This window comes from Macrobrachium rosenbergii, chromosome 14, assembly GCF_040412425.1.
Source record: "Macrobrachium rosenbergii isolate ZJJX-2024 chromosome 14, ASM4041242v1, whole genome shotgun sequence".
NCBI lineage: Eukaryota > Metazoa > Arthropoda > Malacostraca > Decapoda > Palaemonidae > Macrobrachium > Macrobrachium rosenbergii.
Genome location: NC_089754.1, coordinates 11,420,303 through 11,438,884, shown reverse-complemented (window position 1 = coordinate 11,438,884; position 18,582 = coordinate 11,420,303). Strand labels below are relative to the sequence as shown.

At 35.1% G+C, this 18,582-nt stretch overlaps 1 protein-coding gene across 10 annotated transcripts in view; it reads left to right on the top strand.

Moving 5' to 3' along the window:
* LOC136845717 (glutamate receptor ionotropic, NMDA 2B-like) overlaps positions 1-18,582 on the top strand; it is a 1,021,158-nt gene that overhangs the window by 61,390 nt on the left and 941,186 nt on the right. For 7 of the 10 annotated variants that reach the window (XM_067115917.1, XM_067115915.1, XM_067115913.1 and 4 more), the window contains exon 1: positions 13,898-15,864. The exons of the other annotated variants lie outside the window; for them this stretch is intronic. The gene's annotated coding sequence lies outside the window, so the exon portion shown is untranslated. Of the gene's footprint in view, positions 1-13,897; positions 15,865-18,582 lie in introns of those variants that run through there. 10 annotated transcript variants of the gene reach the window in all.

The window sequence follows — 18,582 nt, the reverse complement described above, 5'->3', positions numbered from 1 at the left end:
CACTGGGTCCCCTACCCTTGGCAGATGCCTTAAAAGGAGCCAGGGCAGGAAGATCTTGGCAATCGGCAGTCAGTAATGGGAGTTAGCATGTATACACATATATACTTACATACATATATATATATATATATATATATATATATATATATATATATATATATATATATATATATATATATATATATATATATATATATATATATACACATATTTATTATGCTCTGTTATACAAAGTCAGATAGGGTCATAACCTCCTTCCACATCTGTTTTAAGAACAATGTCAAATCAACTTTCATCTCAAAGATTCCCCGTTAGCAATCGGCCAGCCTGCATACTGGATCAGCACATTCTCTCTCTCTCTCTCGTTATCCAAGTCACTAACTGAACTAAGGAAGAATAGCAAAAACATGACTACAAAAAATATATAATTTATTCAGTAATCTAACATGACAAGTGGTTTGAAATGAAATGAAAATTAAATGGAAATATCTGCGTCCCAGAATTGGTACCCTCAAAATAACCATGTAAGATAACATGGTGCTATCAACTTCCATTAAATGAGTCTCTACAACATGAGAGTTAAAATAAATCAGCATGATCGAAGTCATGGTAAGTCAGCCCTTTGTTGGCCGAGTTGGTTGAGCTTCAGACCGTCATTCGATGGGCCGGAGTTCGATTCCCGCCGCTGGCTGATGAAGAGTTAGAGGAATTTATTTCTGGTGATAGAAATTCATTTCTCACTATAATGTGGTTCGGATTCCACAATAAATGAGGTCCCGTTGCTAAGTAACCAATTGGTTCTTAGCCACGTAAAATAAGTCTAATCCTTCGGGCCAGCCCTAGAGAGCTGTTAATCAGCTCAGTGGTCTGGTAAAACTAAGCTATACTTACTTCACATTCCCCTCCATCTATTTGACCTCTAATTCAATACATCTGAGGAAACAAAGGGGAAAAACACAACTTTTAAAAATAGGCACAGAGAAAATAAATGTGGGATGTTCTTCCATGTTACCAACCCCAAAAGAAATGCACATAATTAAACATGGTAAAATCCCAAAATCAATAATAATCAAAGAGACGTAGCAGAAAAAAATGGGGAAAAAGACATTCAGCATGGTAACCACTACAAAGAATTAAACACATTCAGGTTTTCTTGAAAATAAAGTTCTAGCTCACCTCACAGGCAGTACTCAAAGTTCTGCAACAAAGTGGATCTTTTCACAATGAAATCAAGACCCCCAATGTTTAGCCTGTTTTCAAAATGGAACATTCACTCCTTGCATGACACACCCATGAAAGCGAACGAACGAAAGCTCCAGCCGGAACTTGACGACTTCCGGCGGCATAGCCAGCGCATCGTGTAGGGTACAACCCCCCCTTGCCTCTGTGAGAAGCCATATTAACGCTAGCCTTCGTCAGCACTGACTTGCTGAATATGCATGCAGTGTTTTCACCTTTGCCCAGAATGTCTCCAAGAAGACTGCTTGGGTAAAAAAATTAAATAACATACTCATCCTAAATTTTTTCATATATATATATATATATATATATATACATATAAACATGTATTTATATATATGTATATATATATATATATATATATATATATATATATATATATATATATATATATATATATATTATATATATATATATAGTTGGAAAGAGAGAGGATTTACTTAGATTTATGATCTCTGCGACCTCAGAAATTTGTTCACTTCCTTTTTTTATGGGATACCGTTGATGCATCAAGTATATTTAAGTAAGCTATATATTTTAATCTATTCTGTTTTACAAAAAGCAGATTTTCATAATTTACCCTGCCCTTGAAAATTATCATGATTTTTTTATTTTTAATTCTATTCTGTTTTACAAAAGCAGATTTTGAGATGAATTTCCATCTTTGTAGGCTTCATTGAAGATTTCCATCTCTCAGAATTTCTAACTAGATTTTTTTAGTTAATTTTATTTTCTTATTTTTCCATTATGACCGTTTTCAACATTTGACTAATTTTTACGTTGCTTCTGTCTACCTCCGTCTTAAGCAATCATAATTATGATTTCGTAAATTAGCTCGTTGCATGATATTGCTCAACGTTTTAATAATATCGTAATGTGGTTAACTGTGTTTAGCAGCCACCTTCAATAAGTCTAAGACAAAGACAAAAGAGTCCAGAACGATAATTATATATAGATTTTTCAATAACACCTGTTCCCACGATTATGTTCAATTTGCCATGATTAACTCTCCAAGGATAATTCAGTTTATTCACAACATTATGAGGAGGCCCAAGACAAAGGCGAAGCATCCGGGCACATAATTAATTTTCATAAGTAGCACCGCAGAGTCCGAAGGGAACTTCAGGAGAAGTAGTGCAGCGACTTAATTTATGGTATTTGGAGCGAATCATTTCCTTTGAAAAGCACCTCGTGTATTTAGCCCCTGCAATATAATACTCTTCTAAAACCAGCCGAGAAGTAAGAGGAAGAGGACGCTCCATTAACTACCGTGAAACTTTAAACCGTCTTGCATCACGGTCCTCATAATGAACAGTATCATCTTTAACAACCCCGTGAAACATAGCTGGCACAGGTTCACGTGTTTATTATTAAAGGGTCTCATTTTCACAATTTTAAGTTTAAAATACCTGATGCTTATACCGTTTTTCGTTGTTGTTGCTGTTGTCGTTGTCCAATTTCCTCTACGTCGTGTTTAATTCATTGTCATAGTTGTAAATATTGCTGTTTTTAATTGTTATTTCGCTCCACAGTTTTTGGTGTCTATTGCTAAGGTTTCCAAATTCGTAATGACAGTAAGATTAAAAGTATAATTTCAGTATTATATATCATCACATATATGGTACATTCACTCTAATGTGCTGTCCATTCTTTTCTAGTTCCCTATTCCGAAGATCTTCCTGAAAGATCGTCAAGTCGTTTGGCTTGATGCCTATTCGTGCTAGATTTGTTTAAAGAATTTGTGTTATCAGTAGTGCTATCAGTATTAATACTATTCTCGGTGTTGTATATTCCTTCTCTACACTGATTTTATAACTTTCGCGTTGACTTCTTAAAATTTATAGCCTATTCAGACACTTATAGGATCCTCTCATATATTTGTAATGAATTAAATTTATGCAGAAGTACCTTAGGTTAAAGCTGTATATTAAAAAAAATACCGTGGTCACCATGCCTTTCTAGTTATCAGGTAGATCATGGCATCAACCATCCATTGTATCTGCATTACTAAGTAATTATAGAATCTTTCCAGATCTTACTGAAACCCACTGATATTAGATCCATGTCCAATTAGGAATCTTATCTTAAAATTACAGCTACATTGATTAGGCGGGTAAATTGTCTTTACAATCTTTCTTTCCTTTGACCTCTTATCACAGTGAATATACATTACATTTCCCTTTAATCTTATTTCCCCACTATCATTACAGTATAATACGATAGCATCGCAACATGGTATTCCAAATACCGAACGTCTCAAGTTCACTTGTAACTTGCAGCATAATGGGAGGCTTTTGGCTCCAACAGGTGAGAGGGAGTGGACTCATCAGGTGGCAGTTTCGCTCATGACATCTTGCTGCTGACGACTTGCCTCCCGGAATCTGTGCGTCCTGTACACAACGCAGTTGAAAACCAATTCTATTTCTGATCACTTCCAGATTTCTTACTGCAAATTTTATGCAAGTTTTTAAGATGTGGCTATGTCATTATATGTACATTAACACCCACAGACACAGAAATCTTTAATCTCTCATGTTCGATGCCGTATATTTGAAAATTTCTTTCAAAGTTGTATGATTTTACTTTAGTTTTAATCTTTATTTGCCATACTTCCTACCAAAATTTTTTCATTACCTTCTCACCTACACGATGACTGTATAAAAGACTCAATGCATGCCCCCTAGAGTGACCCCAAAATGCTCACTTTGGTGTGGAAAGAAGTGAGGCCTTCAGTTTTTTACTTCCGATGAAACAAAGTATTAGGCATGCGACACCTTTTGCTGATCGTCATTGCCATGCATTCAGTATTTATCTATCTTTTCTCTGCATGGAATCCTTTGAACACCCTTCGAAAATGTGCCCCCTAGCTCCTTAACATTACATTAACTGTGGTTTTTTAGAGATCCCCTGTAAGCTGACATGAAAATCGTTCGCTTTGACTTTTTAGTTTTCAGGAAAGAAAACTACTGTGTCGGCTTTGCCTGTCCATCCGCACTTTTTACTGTCCGCACTTTTTCTGTCCACCCTCAGGTCCTGAAAACTACCAAGGCTAGAGGTTTACAAATTGGTATGTTGATTATCCATCCTCTAATCATCAAACATACCAAATTGCAGCCCTCTAGCCTCTGTATTTTTTTTATATTATTTCAGGTTAAAGTTAGCCATGATCGTGATTCTGGCAACGATATAGGTTAAGCCACCATCGGGCCGTGGTTAAAGTTTCATGGGCCTTGACTCATACACCATTATACTGAGACCACCGAAAGATAGATATATTTTCTGTGGCCTTGATTATACGCTGTAGCGATGTACTGAAAAACTCGATTGCACCGAAGAAACTTCGGCGCATTTTTTGTTTTATGGTGTTGTTGCTTCTGCACAGATATTCTGTATTGTGGTAAGATCATAGCTTCGGTTGCTGACATATATGGCCTCCCCTCTGTGGAACACTCCTTATCTAATCAGAGGTGTGAGTTCCTAACCCATTAGGGACTTCCCTTTCTTTTATCCTTGCTTCTTTTATATTTGCTGATACGCCTTTGAATTAAACTTATTATCATGCTTTTGTCTCCGCTAAAGAAGGTTTATTTTATTTTTTTTCTAGTAAAATTGTAAAGAACGTTGGAGAACTAAAATTTCCATCTTTATTATCCAGAGTAATCTATATTTTGCTTTTGGCAAGGTCACGGATTTTGGTTAGCATTTGTCAAAAAACACAGTACTCCTGATCATCCACCTCTCGTCTTCTCTAATTCTCTCTTTCCAGAATGGTTTTTTTTATTTGTAAAATTTATTGGGCTTTTTATGTCCTCAAATATCAACATGGCATCTAGCTTGAGTCGAATACATCATGATTCTCTTATCAGTCTGTAGGTATTAACCGCAAATTGCTGTACATCAACAAATCCACTCTTTTGTGAATATCATCCATAAACTTAAATGCTGAAGTTAAGTACTAGATGGGAAATGATCCTTTGTCATTTAGAAATGGACCCAAACGCTTGAACCCCTTGAATGTCCGGCTTGTTCTGGGCGAGTGTCCCAGCCTTTGAAAATTCAGAATCCACTTCCTCTCCTCCGAATCCTGAGATGAGGAGAGTAATTACCTTTTTTCCAGCTTCTCGAAGAGGATTTGGTTTGTAAATGAAATGATATACTTAAAATTGTTGTAGAAACCGGCATTCTTTGCATGTTTTCATTAATTGCAGCTTTTAACGTATAACTTTGCATTTATAAGATGGTGATGTTATGATTTTACATTAATTTATTTCTGTTTTTACTCTATTACTTCATTTTTACTACGCAAATTGCATAAATCAATGAATACATTATATCATTACGAAAGATGTAACCTCTCCACATATTCACCACCTGTTATTCCACCGTCAGTAATCACTAAAACATTCAAAAGATAAAATCTGATTTTCTTGTTATAGACAAGTTCTTTTACAGGTTTCCTCCACTTACATTTATATCTTTTCTTGATGATAAAAAACTGCATTAACAAAACACAAGAGGCAAATCAAAACTGTTGTTAAGACTTACTTTCCACTTACTCCAAGTGCATTAAAAACACAAGAGGCTGAAGATGTAAACTAACTGAAGATGTAAACACGAGTGCAGTAGGTTTATACAGATCAACTGTATTCATAAGCATTTATCATCAATACATTAACTGTTCATAGATTTTCTCACGCTGTTTCCTGTCTACACGATGTAAATTCTTTCCACACTCAGAACTTCTGTCTCTCAAACCAGTAAGGATTTTCTGCATCTCCTTTCCGCTGCAGCCCTGATACAATCAGTTCACTGCAGTAAAAACCACAGGTATATAATACAAAATAATCCCCTAATACAGTTGTGGCACACTGCATGGATGCCTAATATTTAAATGAATAAGTGCAATCAATGTTGGAATGAATTCAAGTAAAATTTGCAAACAATAGTGTAAGTGATTAATTGAAGAAAGCAAGTATTTAATTCAAATGAAACAAGAAAGGTAATTGTGGAGCAAAACAATGAAAACAAACTAAATGCGAAAGAAGAAGCATAGATATCCATCAGACACGAAAAAGGGCTTCATAGCCGTAAAAAAGTCAGTTGCGCGTCTTGTGTAATTGTCCATTGCATCCGTTCTAAAATCCTATAACTTTCGAACTGGTCATAAAATCTAAAGTGAAGGCCAGAAGACCAATCGCTTTCTTTCGTCTCTGAAAATAAACAAAGATCAGTTCTCAGATTAGTGGTCGATCGAGAAAACGAAACCGCAACTAAGACGATCGTACGATGCAACAGAAAAAGAAAGATAAGCCATAGATGAAGATGGGAAGAAATAGTCGCGTGACCGTACTACCTGAGGATCCCAGGTTTCTATAGAGTAAATGTATGAAATAGTGCCTTCTTGTGTAAATTCCTCAGAAGCTAAGCTGTTGGGTCAACGGGTTAATTCAATGATACTGAATAATTTCGTTTTGTGAGCAATGCCTATTCATTTCTGGATATGTATGGTTTAATGAGATCATATTTTTCTTGTCCTAGGCTATTTAGTGGTAATTCAAGGGTGGAATACTTTCGAAAGGTTCTACATCATTTAAAGAAATCTACTGTACATTGAAATAAATCTATATGCACTTACTAATTAGGGGATATAGGTTTCATGCCTAAAGGAATGAAATTTTAATTATTCAGTGAAACGTAACAGAATCTATGACTACAATCGTTTATTTTCAAAAAAAGTAATCACCAAAATTCTCGATAAGAATTATATGGCAATACCATCTTGAGTTAACCCCTATTTTAACGTGCACAATACGAATAATTCCTCATACAGAAGATGAATTTAGGGGTTTTCTCCTTTTATTTACAATGCCCCGAGGATGGAAAGGTGCCATGGGCAGTTTCATAGTTCAGTATTTTGATCCTTGCTACTAATAACCCCCTTGACACACAAAGACTATGTTGGTCCTGATAGTGCCGTTTATTGACACCATCCTGAAGTTGGTAAGTCACTCTTCCTGACGGACGCGTCCAAGTCATCTTGTGATGCCACCTGGGCAAATGTGTTTATACACTAGGTTAGTCGTCTGGAGCTCAGGTGGACGGGGTGGACGCTTCTTGAGATTTAACGGTTTTCTTTTCTCATTTTGATCAGTAACACACAAAGGCTTTAATATCCGTCATGTGGATGATGGCCGTTGGTGTTTATAGCTTTCTTTAAAGATCCACTCCAGTGAGCTATAGGCTGTTATTTGGTTGCAGCGGTAAAGAGTTACTTTCACTGCTATTACTGTTATCACCATTTATCTAGCTGTTGTAGCAATGGGTTATTATGTTTTTCAGTGACTCATCTATACTGTTCTCTCGAGATATTGTGGTCAGCTGCCCAGTTGCTATAATGAGGCAGAGCATGGTAGATGTACACACTGGTGGGGAACTCGGTGGCACCGTTAAGACAGTGCTCTGAATTGGTGACCTTGACAAATGATAAGGTATTGATTACATTACTGTAGAGATGCCGAAGGATATCAGGGAGGAGAAGCTGGTCATTATCACTCCTCTCTATCTTGAAGCCTACACCAGATTTGTTTAAGGAGATGTGTTTTAGACATGAGGTAGCAATACATGGTATGGTTTTCCATTCCCCTGAAGACATCATCAGTGCAGCCCATGAGAAAGTTTTCAATGACTTGAGGGGAAGTCCATTGGAATAATATCTTTTTCTTGATATTTTGTGCCCCTTAGGCATTCAGGGGTCCTCCTTGGTAACTTTGCTTCACCGTGCCTTTCGGCATTTGAAGAGGATTGTGAATAACACGAACTTTGCATCCTGCAACGGTAAAAGGTATGGGATTGGTACAGCAGTGTCTATTCGGGATGTATCGACATTAATGGGGCCACGAAATCCAGAATTATAAACATTTTCACCCAAGTCAGAGACGCTGCTTTTGCAACCTAATAGGATAACTATTACACTATAAATAAATATCATAATTAACGCCTTATCTATTGATTTATAATTCACGAGATTTGGGCTGCAGTGGTAAACAGTATGCATTTTCGGCCATTCAGCGCTTAAGACAGTGAAAAGAGGGAGATGAAGTGGCTGGATAGCGAGAAAGAGAGATTTAGGAAATACAGGGATGAAGTCCAAGGATCTAAAGGTGGAATTCGAGGAAGCCCCATAGTTGCTCTGAGGAGTAATTAACAGAGGTTGGACCGCAAGAATTGAGAAATGAAGTGGAAATGGAGGTAAAGTAAATGACTAAAGAAGGGGATGCTGCTAGGGGCCGGTGGGACGCTGCAAACACCTTTTGGCAATGCTTACAGTGCACCATGTTACGTGAACTGACAGCACCACCCCCCTTACGGGATTATTACCACGACTTTTTTACAACGGTAAAGTTGTCATCCATTTCAAAAAGATTTAGTTTTTCATTAACTCATTTATTTTTTGGGAAAGATATTCAAATACCAGTAATTATGATTTTTTCCTGGCTTTGCTCTGATATAAATTTGTTAGTAGCGACCATTCATTAGCCACCTTCATGTACAGAGTCTATGTACAAGTAACACTGAATTTGTTCCTCATAGGTTATTAAAGGGTTTGCACACATATATAGATGACAAAATACACACCAGCTAGAAGTATATGAAAAGAAACGAAATATGCTTAATGTGTGTATGTGAACATAATTTATGTCTGTATACATATACTGAGACTCATGCTGAAGGGGCAACAGATGAATCGAGCAGACGTGTGCCAAGCGCATCGTTATTACCCATAAAACAAAGTTACAACTGGCACTCTTTATAAACAGCGAGAAGAAAACGGTGCGGGCCTGGCAGGCGCTAAAGCAATTAAGTTGCACACTCTACTTGTATACATAAAGCTAATGCAACAGAGACGGTCTGAGTTACGGGGTGCAAAATAAAGACAAAACCCTCTTTACATGACATTAGACGACAGAACTGGACCCAACCAGCTATTGTTGACGTAAGAAGAAAATGCCCAAATGCTTTCCTTCTATGCCGAGGCTGAGAGAGTGTCCCAGCTGTCTCAAGAGCACTACACAGTTTCAAGATGGTAGAAATAATAGCGTTTACACGCTGTCGGTGACACAAGTGCAAAAATATATATGAACGAAAGAAGAAGCGAGAAGCTACTGAATTATTACTGTGACTGATTTTTGGAACCATAATTAAATTTTTTTGGTATTTAGATAGACCATCGCCAGTGAATAACATTTAGGCGTTCATTAAAATGTTCAGAAATATATAACAGGAAAATATCACCAATACCTAGAAAACATATTTCATTGGGGTTTAATGCTAAATCAATATATAATGAAAATCTTTATAAAGGAGGAAGTGCAAAACCTCTCTCACAATCTCTGGCGATTACAATGGAAACGTTCCATTTTTAGGTAAAGAAAAACCCCGGCCACTTTTCTTGTATATCAACTTCATTGCTAAACCTCGCTTAAGCTTTTGATCATAGAAAAATAACTATGTGAGTTAAACCTAGTATATATACACTTTAAATACTACTCAAAAAACGTGGGCTGAAAGTTGTTTACAAAAAATGAAAATGTAGTAATCTAATTCGTTAGCGAGGTTGCGCAATTGCATAGCGCGGGCGCACACAAACACACACACACACACACGTTTGTGTGTGTGCATGCGCTATGCGATAGTTTTCGAGAGAGAGAGGGAGAGGGATATATATATATATATATATATATATATATATATATATATATATATATATAACTCGAAAGCTTTGTGAGATATTAGGTAACTAAGGCTTAGTCAGCATTTGGTCGGGTACCTGCATTGAATAATATGTCTGTCTTTATCAAAAATTTATTTATTTCTACATTTTCAGTTATGTTTTCTGTATATACAGATGAAAGTCTATTATTTAGACGCCCGCAGCAAAGTTGGCTACCTTGCCATGCTACGAAAGTATACTTTTTTAATAATAATAATAATAATAATAATAATAATAATAATAATAATAATAATAATAATAATAATAAGAGAAAAAATCAGTTGCGAAATCTATCCAAAACTCATTTGTTTATACCTTTTTAAATATAATGTCAATGGTTTCTATTAGACGTAGGTAGAAACTTTCGTTAGACCACCGAGCTGGTTTTTGCACTATCAAAGCTTTCTCGGAGTGGCATTTCTCTTCAGTTCAAACTTCAAAGATTACATAATATATACTTGCTAATCCTATTTTAAGAATCAGTGTTATTTTCCAATGGATCCAAATTCCACATTTCCTTTGAGGAAGGGAAGGGCACACTTATTTCTCTGAAAAGCCTCATGTGAGTGCTTTCTAAGATACGACCTACCTTATCATATTATCTTCCCCGAACACTGTCTTACAGATCATCGCATATACTTATTGATTTTACATTCTTTGGTTCTTTGGTAACTTCTTTTACAAAATACGCACACAGTTGCAATCACTATCAGACTGAAAATGGTTTAATCAACACAAGTATCCAAATTTCTCCTTTAACTGTTTGCAAGAGGCCGGTGAAATATCCATTTCCTTGACGCAAGACAGAATACTTTTTCAGCAACGTAATCGTATCTGTATCTGTTGTATGGGGTCCATTTATAAATTAGTCTCTGCATTCCTGATAATCATTTCGTTGAAGAAATTTGGTTTAGCGTCTACAGCTGTCGTCCTTTTAATAATCCTTTGTTTTGCTTAACCGTTTTTATCGATTACATTCCTTAATATTAGTCTCTTTTCTTTTAAAACCCGATGAAAAATATAAGAATTTTTCAAAGAGTCTTAGTTTGTTGTACAGCTGTCATCTATTGAACCTCATAAACCTCGCATTCATGCATATAAATTCTTTCTTGCGGAAGTTTTCATTGATCCCCCCCCGCCCCCAACATACGTAATTTCTTTATTTAACAAATCATGAGATCACTCAACCCCTCTACAACCGATTCTTTAATAGTAATTCATTTCGTTTCCTCGTTTCCTAGTATAATAGTCTTGTAATTTTCAGTCTTATGTTCTTCATCAAAACTGAACAGTAATTAATTATTTTTTCTGTCTGTTGCAGCCATAAAATCATAAAACGAGCACATTTCTATTCCTTCAATAGCAAAAAGCTTTCACGAAGCTCCATGCAGTTCACCTTTGTTCTGCTATTAAAAAAACTTTGAACACGGTTATTTCTTCTCACCTCATCAGAGAAGTGCATCTTAAGCTTTCGAAATTTGCTTTATTTACATAACATGAATGCACAGTCTGTGGCTAGAAAGATCTTTGATATTCGGCCACTTTTTCACTTACAAAAGGTGTGTTGTCAACATGTCCAAATTGACCATAGACAACTTATTTTATGCCCAGGATCTGCAAGAGAGCTTTTTTATTTTTTCCTTTTCTTTTCTGACGCTTTATACAATGTCCAATTCTGCTTAGTAGTGAAGTGCTTCAGTTTCTCTTCTCTGTCAACGCTTAGTTTCAAGGTTTCTATTTTAGGAAAGCAGCATAACAAATATGCTTTAAATTGGACCGCAGCAATTCTGCTTCTCAATTTCAGGCGTGCATAGATCTCATTTGCCACTGGTCCTTATAAAAGTATTACCTGAATGTTTCAGAGGCATTTTGTTGAGAGGCGCCGTGACCCACCTTTCCCACGGAGTTTCGGCCTTTCTTTTGAACACTTTCTAATTGTCTCTGCTACTTATATCTGGAGCGGCGACTTCAATCTGATGAAGAAAACAATATCGCCCCCTTTCTGAGCGAACAATGACGAACCAGAGTTTAGTATGTGACTTTCATGATTTAAATTACGCTGTATTTACTTCATTATTTCTTTCTTTTGTTTTTAATGTCTCAGACTTCAAGATGAAGCGGATGTATTATTCCTTTCTTCGGTTTTCGTAGGAATTTCAATGGAAGCCTCCGTGCTCCGTGCTCTACTTTGGAGTATAAATGCATCTAGCACTACTCAAACCTGGTTTGTTATGTTGTATAGACTTACGCTGTATGTTGAATATTATTATTATTATTATAAGCAGTAATCCTGTTACGATATAAAGGTCATTGGAATAACAACATTGTCATATAATTTCCTTTTGTTTAGAGCTGCAACGCAGAGGTCCCCGTTCAAGATTAATTTTTTACGAACCTTTTATAGTTATGTCTTTAAAGAAAATATTCTATAGTTGCCTATGCCAATGATACGTGTTGAAAATAAGTTATGTCTTTTATTTATAAACAGTCGAGTCAACAGATAAGACCGAAAGCTCAGTCTTAATGTCAATAGGAAGACTGGATAACCTAAGAAGAGCTTTATCATTTCCGTAAAATAATGGGAAATTCCCAAATGAAAAAAGGAAACTACTCAGGCTTGCAATCATGCTTTCGGAAAGAAAATAAACGGATTTATTTAATTTAAAGATATGCTATCACCCAGGTATTTTTTAACGGAACCATTGTTTCTCTTCAGAAAATTATAATTATTGAATGAGTTTTTCCTGTAAATTTTAATTTGTCTCATAGTGTCAATTTAGTTATTACAGGGGTTTACCCCGCCCCCCTCTCTCTCTCCCCCTCTCTCTCTCTCTCTCTCTCTCTCTCTCTCTATAATACTATGCTCCACAATCTAAAAACCTCTTACTTTCAGTAGCACGATGTTCATAAGTCGGAATTAAAACTCATAAATATTCTGATTTAAGTAAACAGAATGACCATGTACTCACAAAACAGATGATAAATATTTGATTATGAGTTTGCAAATGGCTTTATGTACTCAGCAAAATTAATAATACGGTTACATTTTCACGTATTATAGCTATTTTACGTTTTTCTTTGAGGTGATAGCTTTGTTAAGAAGAATCGCCATATGTTTAAACATACAGTGTTGTCCTCACGTTAGAAAACGGCGTCGAAATTATTATAGCTTTGCTCAGTAGCAATGGCATCAGAGAAATTATGAACTCATCTACAATACAGCAGGTGTGTCATTATGAATGCTATTATTACAGCTGTTCAAAGCTCTTAGTCAATATGTTGATGATCTTATAATAACCTTCGGTTTCTATAAAGCATGTCTTTTTGTTTTTAGTTTCAGGGGTGAGTATTCTATGTATGAATTACATTCCATTGAACATTACCTTTATTTCTTTGCACTCTTTAAGTTATTATTATTATTATTATTATTATTATTATTATTATTATTATTATTATTATTATTATTATTATTATTATTATTATTATTATTATTATTATTATTATTATTATTATTATTATCGTTTCATTGATTTCTCGGTATACTTTGGTCTTCATCGAAATGTTGCCTCGTACCCTCGTTTTATCATAAATTCTTTTGCCTCCTGGCAGTATTATTACCACAACGCTTTATGTCTTGCCATGTTGGACCTCCATATCAAATTTCATTCAGTTTATCTTGAACTTGATTCTTTTATTCTTTTATTTCTTATCTTTCCCGTTTCTCCCAACTCCACGTCTCACGCCATCACTCCTCCTCTACCGTACCTCCTCCTCCAGCATCTCCTCCTCCTCCCAGCACACTTACCTCCTCTCCTCCTCCTCCTCCTCCTCCTCCTCTCCGGGATGCTTTAGCCGGCAGCCACCAGAGGTCGATGTTTCCCTGATGCTGGGCGGAAAAATTTAGTGTGTCGGGAGACGTGTTTGGTGGTGGTTGGTCGCGCTCCCGGTAGCTTATCTCGGGGTTACGCCATGGGTAGGCATTGGATGAACTTTCCAGGACAGTGCCTGACCCTACCGTCCGTTTAATCATAAGAAAACCGACTGGAAAGCGTCCGCTGGCTTGCGTACGTCCGCTCAGGTGGGAAAAGAAAATAGGAAGAGAGGGAGAGAGAAAGAAAAGAAATCTAGAGATCCTGAACGGGAGGAGGGTGTTGTGTAGTGATGATAAGTCCTCGGTGATGATGTTTGGGCAATAGCATCTTTTCAAGATTCTTTGTTTTGTTACGACGAATCTGAATTATGTTCGTTATTTTCAAGACTCGTCTGGAAATGCCTCCCGTGAGAGTAAGGGATCTCTAGGAGAAAGTTCACAAGGGTGAAAACAGGATTTTTCCAGAGAAATGTTCGTCTTTAAGGAACCAGAAGGAAGTTCCAGCAGCTGGTGCTGGAAAAGCCACCAAAGGGAAGAAAAGGGAGCACTAGATTTTCAGTCTGGAGGTGAAAGCTGTCAATAACGACAAAAACGGAGTGATGATCTCGCGTCGGAAGTCCTGACACGAAAGAGAAAGGAAATCAGGAAATATCGACGTTCAGATTTTACAAAGCGTACAAATTTCCATGGAAAATTTTCCAACATTTAAAAGCATCCAAAACCTGTCGAAAATTTTTTCGTTGCGTAATGCCAAAATCTTATGATTTCTGAGTGCAGGACCTCAAAAGCGGAAACGGCATGAAATGATTTGCTCCATATATGTTTTAAAAAATATCAGACGCTAAACATGGTGCTTAAATTTCTGAACCTTTTAGCAAACGCTTCCCGTGGGTATTCGAAATACGAGACTGGAAGATAAATTGCATACGTGAGTACGAAATTACTGACCTAAAAATAATAACGAAATAATCAGTTCTGTTTCCGATGGCGAACACAGTCAAGCAGCCGTATCGAAGAAAACTCAGTTTTCATTTTGAAGCCAGATGCAATGACTAATAATAAGACAGTCAACGAAGTCTCATAGAGAAAACAATCGGCGAGAGAATTGAAAGTACGGAAACAAGGTATCGGGAAATAAGGAGGAGGAAATAGAGGGTTGTAGAATCTTATCGCATATTAAATAGTGTTGATGTGTTGTTTTGTGATATACCACTGCCCTGGTACGTGACGAAAGAATCGAAATGAATATGAATGTGACGAAGTTTCCGAGGAAAGGGATAATTTTTTTGGGAGATGTTATCTTATTGGAAATGTAAAGTGGGTAGGTGACATCTGAAAAGTGATGGCCAGGTTTTACATATGCGAAAATTTATAGAACATTATTCCTTTCTTTTGAGCGTTAAGTTTTGAGATTAATTTTGGGAAGAGGTGTGAAAGCAGAGGTGAAAGCAAAGTGAAGAAGAAGAAGAAGAAGAAGAAGAAGAACGGGAACGAGGCTCATCCCTTGTGAGGCTTGGAAACCCGAGTCAGCAGAAAATTTGCTGTTTGTGAGACTCGTCTAATCGACAAGGACTTCTGAATGGGTAATCTTTGTTCTCATCCACTGTTCCGCCTCTAGTTCAGCCAGTGCACAAGAAAGGAGAATAAAAGAGAGATATAAACTTAGAAAAGGGAATCAGTAAAACCCGGAGAGATACAAAAAAAGAATTCTGTAAAACCTTGAGCTATGCAGCTGTAACATTAAAGCAGGTCACCCAAACAAGAAGAAAAGTTCCCCTTATGAACCTGAACTACAACAGAGGATTAATTGAGGACACGGAAAATCGGAAGAAAAAAGAAAGACAGTCCTTGGAGGACAACGGCGTAGGATTGCTATCTAGGATAACTGGAATAAAACCATTCCAAGTTATAAAGGATAATCCTTAAACCAATATCCACTGGAACTCAACTGCTGTCAGAAATTTCTTTCAGGCTTCACTGCATGGTAAGTAATTTTCCATCCAGTATATATATATATATATATATATATATATATATATATATATATATATATATATATATATATATATATATATTTAGATATATATACAGTATATATAAATATACATTTTATATATATATATATGTATATATATAAATATACATATATATATATTATACAGTATAAATAAATATACATCATATATATATATTATATATATAAATATATATATATATATATATATATATATAATACATATATATATATATATATATATATATAAATATATATATATATATATATATATATATATATATATATATGATATATGTATTATGTATGAGTGTGTATGTATGTATATATATTACCTATATATGTGCGTGTGTGCGTGTATGTGAGTGCGCGCGTGTGCGTGGTTTTTGTGTGTAATGTGTGTTTGTGTGTGAAGGTGAGCGTCTTACTGTACATTTGTGTTTAAGCATATCAGTAAAAATTGTCATCCTCGTCATCATTAACATTATTGCTATGGTAGCTCTTTTCATTAAAAAACATTAGGAGTTGAAGATGACAACCTTAGGAGGAAAGTACCTCGAACGCGTAACGTGTATTAACATATTTTATTGAGCTTGCCATTCATATCCAGGCACACACAACCACATACATATACACGCACACTTCCTCTCACATCCGCGCGAAAAAATATATATAATATACATATATATATATATATATATATATATATATATATATATGTATATATGTATATTTATACGTTATATGTATATTTATATATATATATATATATATATATATATATATATATATATATATTATATATATATATATATATATATATATATATATATAAATGTGTATATGTGTGTATATATATATATATATTGTATATATTTATTATATATATATATATATATATTTTTTTTTTTTTGTTTTCGTATGTATATATATTATTTACTACACCGTAAACCGTAATCACTCCCTACTGGCAAACTCTTATTATAACAGAAGTCGTTTAAATAAAGATATGGCGCTCTTTTGTTTACATGAATATATATATATATATATATATATATATATATATATATATATATATATATATATATAGATAGATAGATATATATATATATATATATATATATATATATAGTATATATATTATATATCATATATATATATTTATATATATACATATTTATTTATTTATTTATTTATTTATTTGTATTTATGGTTGCTTGTGAATTTTTCTTCATTGACGTAAAATATGGTTTTATAAGGACTGAAAAACGTGATTTTAATTAAACGACCTCCGTCATAGTGAGTGTTGTTTATTGAGTGGTTATGATTTACGGTCTGGTACTAATACATCGGTCAACCACAGCAACATTAACGTTGATACCCATAAGAGCAATAAATGTTTCTCATCATATCCGATGCCTTATTAGGAGGAGCAGACGTTCTTCATTCATGTTGTTTGTAGGAGCCGGATGCTCTAATTAATCGTTACCAACGTCAGCGTCCGTATCGTATCCAGCTTCTGCAGTTTGATCTTTGCAGTGGAATAGGAATAGTAGTAGAAGTTCCCTCCCTCCCCTCTCTGTATTGGAAAATTATATTCTAATACCCAACCATTGTTTGTGGGATCGTTTTAACCTAATTAACCGTTATTAGGACCAGCTACCGTATCTTACGTAGCTATGGCGGCCTGAACTTTAATTGGCTCATCAATATCCATTTCTGGCTCCCATAGCATCAGGAGTGCAAGCGAGCACGATTCCCAGTTTTGAAAACAAGGTATGATTCTGTTGGTTTCTGTCAAAAACAAGCTTCACAACGATGAAACCGAATCCCATATTTAGTTTCGTTACAAACAGACTTGATTAGTCATGAATATATAATCACTGATACATTGCCATGGAAGAAATGTGGTGTTTCTTATTTTCTTTTATTCGTGTCTACAATAAAAAAAAAAAGGTCAAATAGTAGCAAATCAGGAATACCAGGTTTCTGTGATCATATGCATCTGTCACATTAGATTAAAGAGGGAATAAATGATAAATAACTACTATATTGGCATTGCCAGTAATAAATAATGCAGAAAATTCTGTTAGATAATTGTATGATTTTTTAGCTTATAATTAAATCGGTAAAGAATAATTTTCAAACGATCAAGCTAATTGTGAAACATATATCCGGGTAAAGTAACTTATTTATTCAGAAGTAACTACGAAAAGTCTCTACTTGCCGGTAGTTATATATGCATATGCATAATCCCAGGCTAAATTTTTCATGTTTCGGTCAATCTGTATTTTACCTCACATAATTACTGAATGCTGAAAAATTTTGTAATAATATTTCACCTTTGAAATTCCTCTGGCCGAATTAAAATGATCTCTACACATTTGTTTTTCTCGTACTCCCAAAATGCGTCCCTTTTCCATTCTTAGGAATTTATGAAATGCTTAAATTACTCAGTGGTAATTATTATTATTTTTTTTAATGAACGATTGGTTCTTGTAGGTCGAAATTTCACTTTTGTAAATAGCCCTAACTTAGCTATGTATTTTCAAGCACTGTATTAGCCTATTGCCGATCAAATTCAGATTTAATTGATAGGTCACAGTCTGTGTGGTACACTGTCCCAAATAACTTACAACTGTTTATGACAAAGAAAGCTCAAATTATACATGGATTAAATAAGTTGTA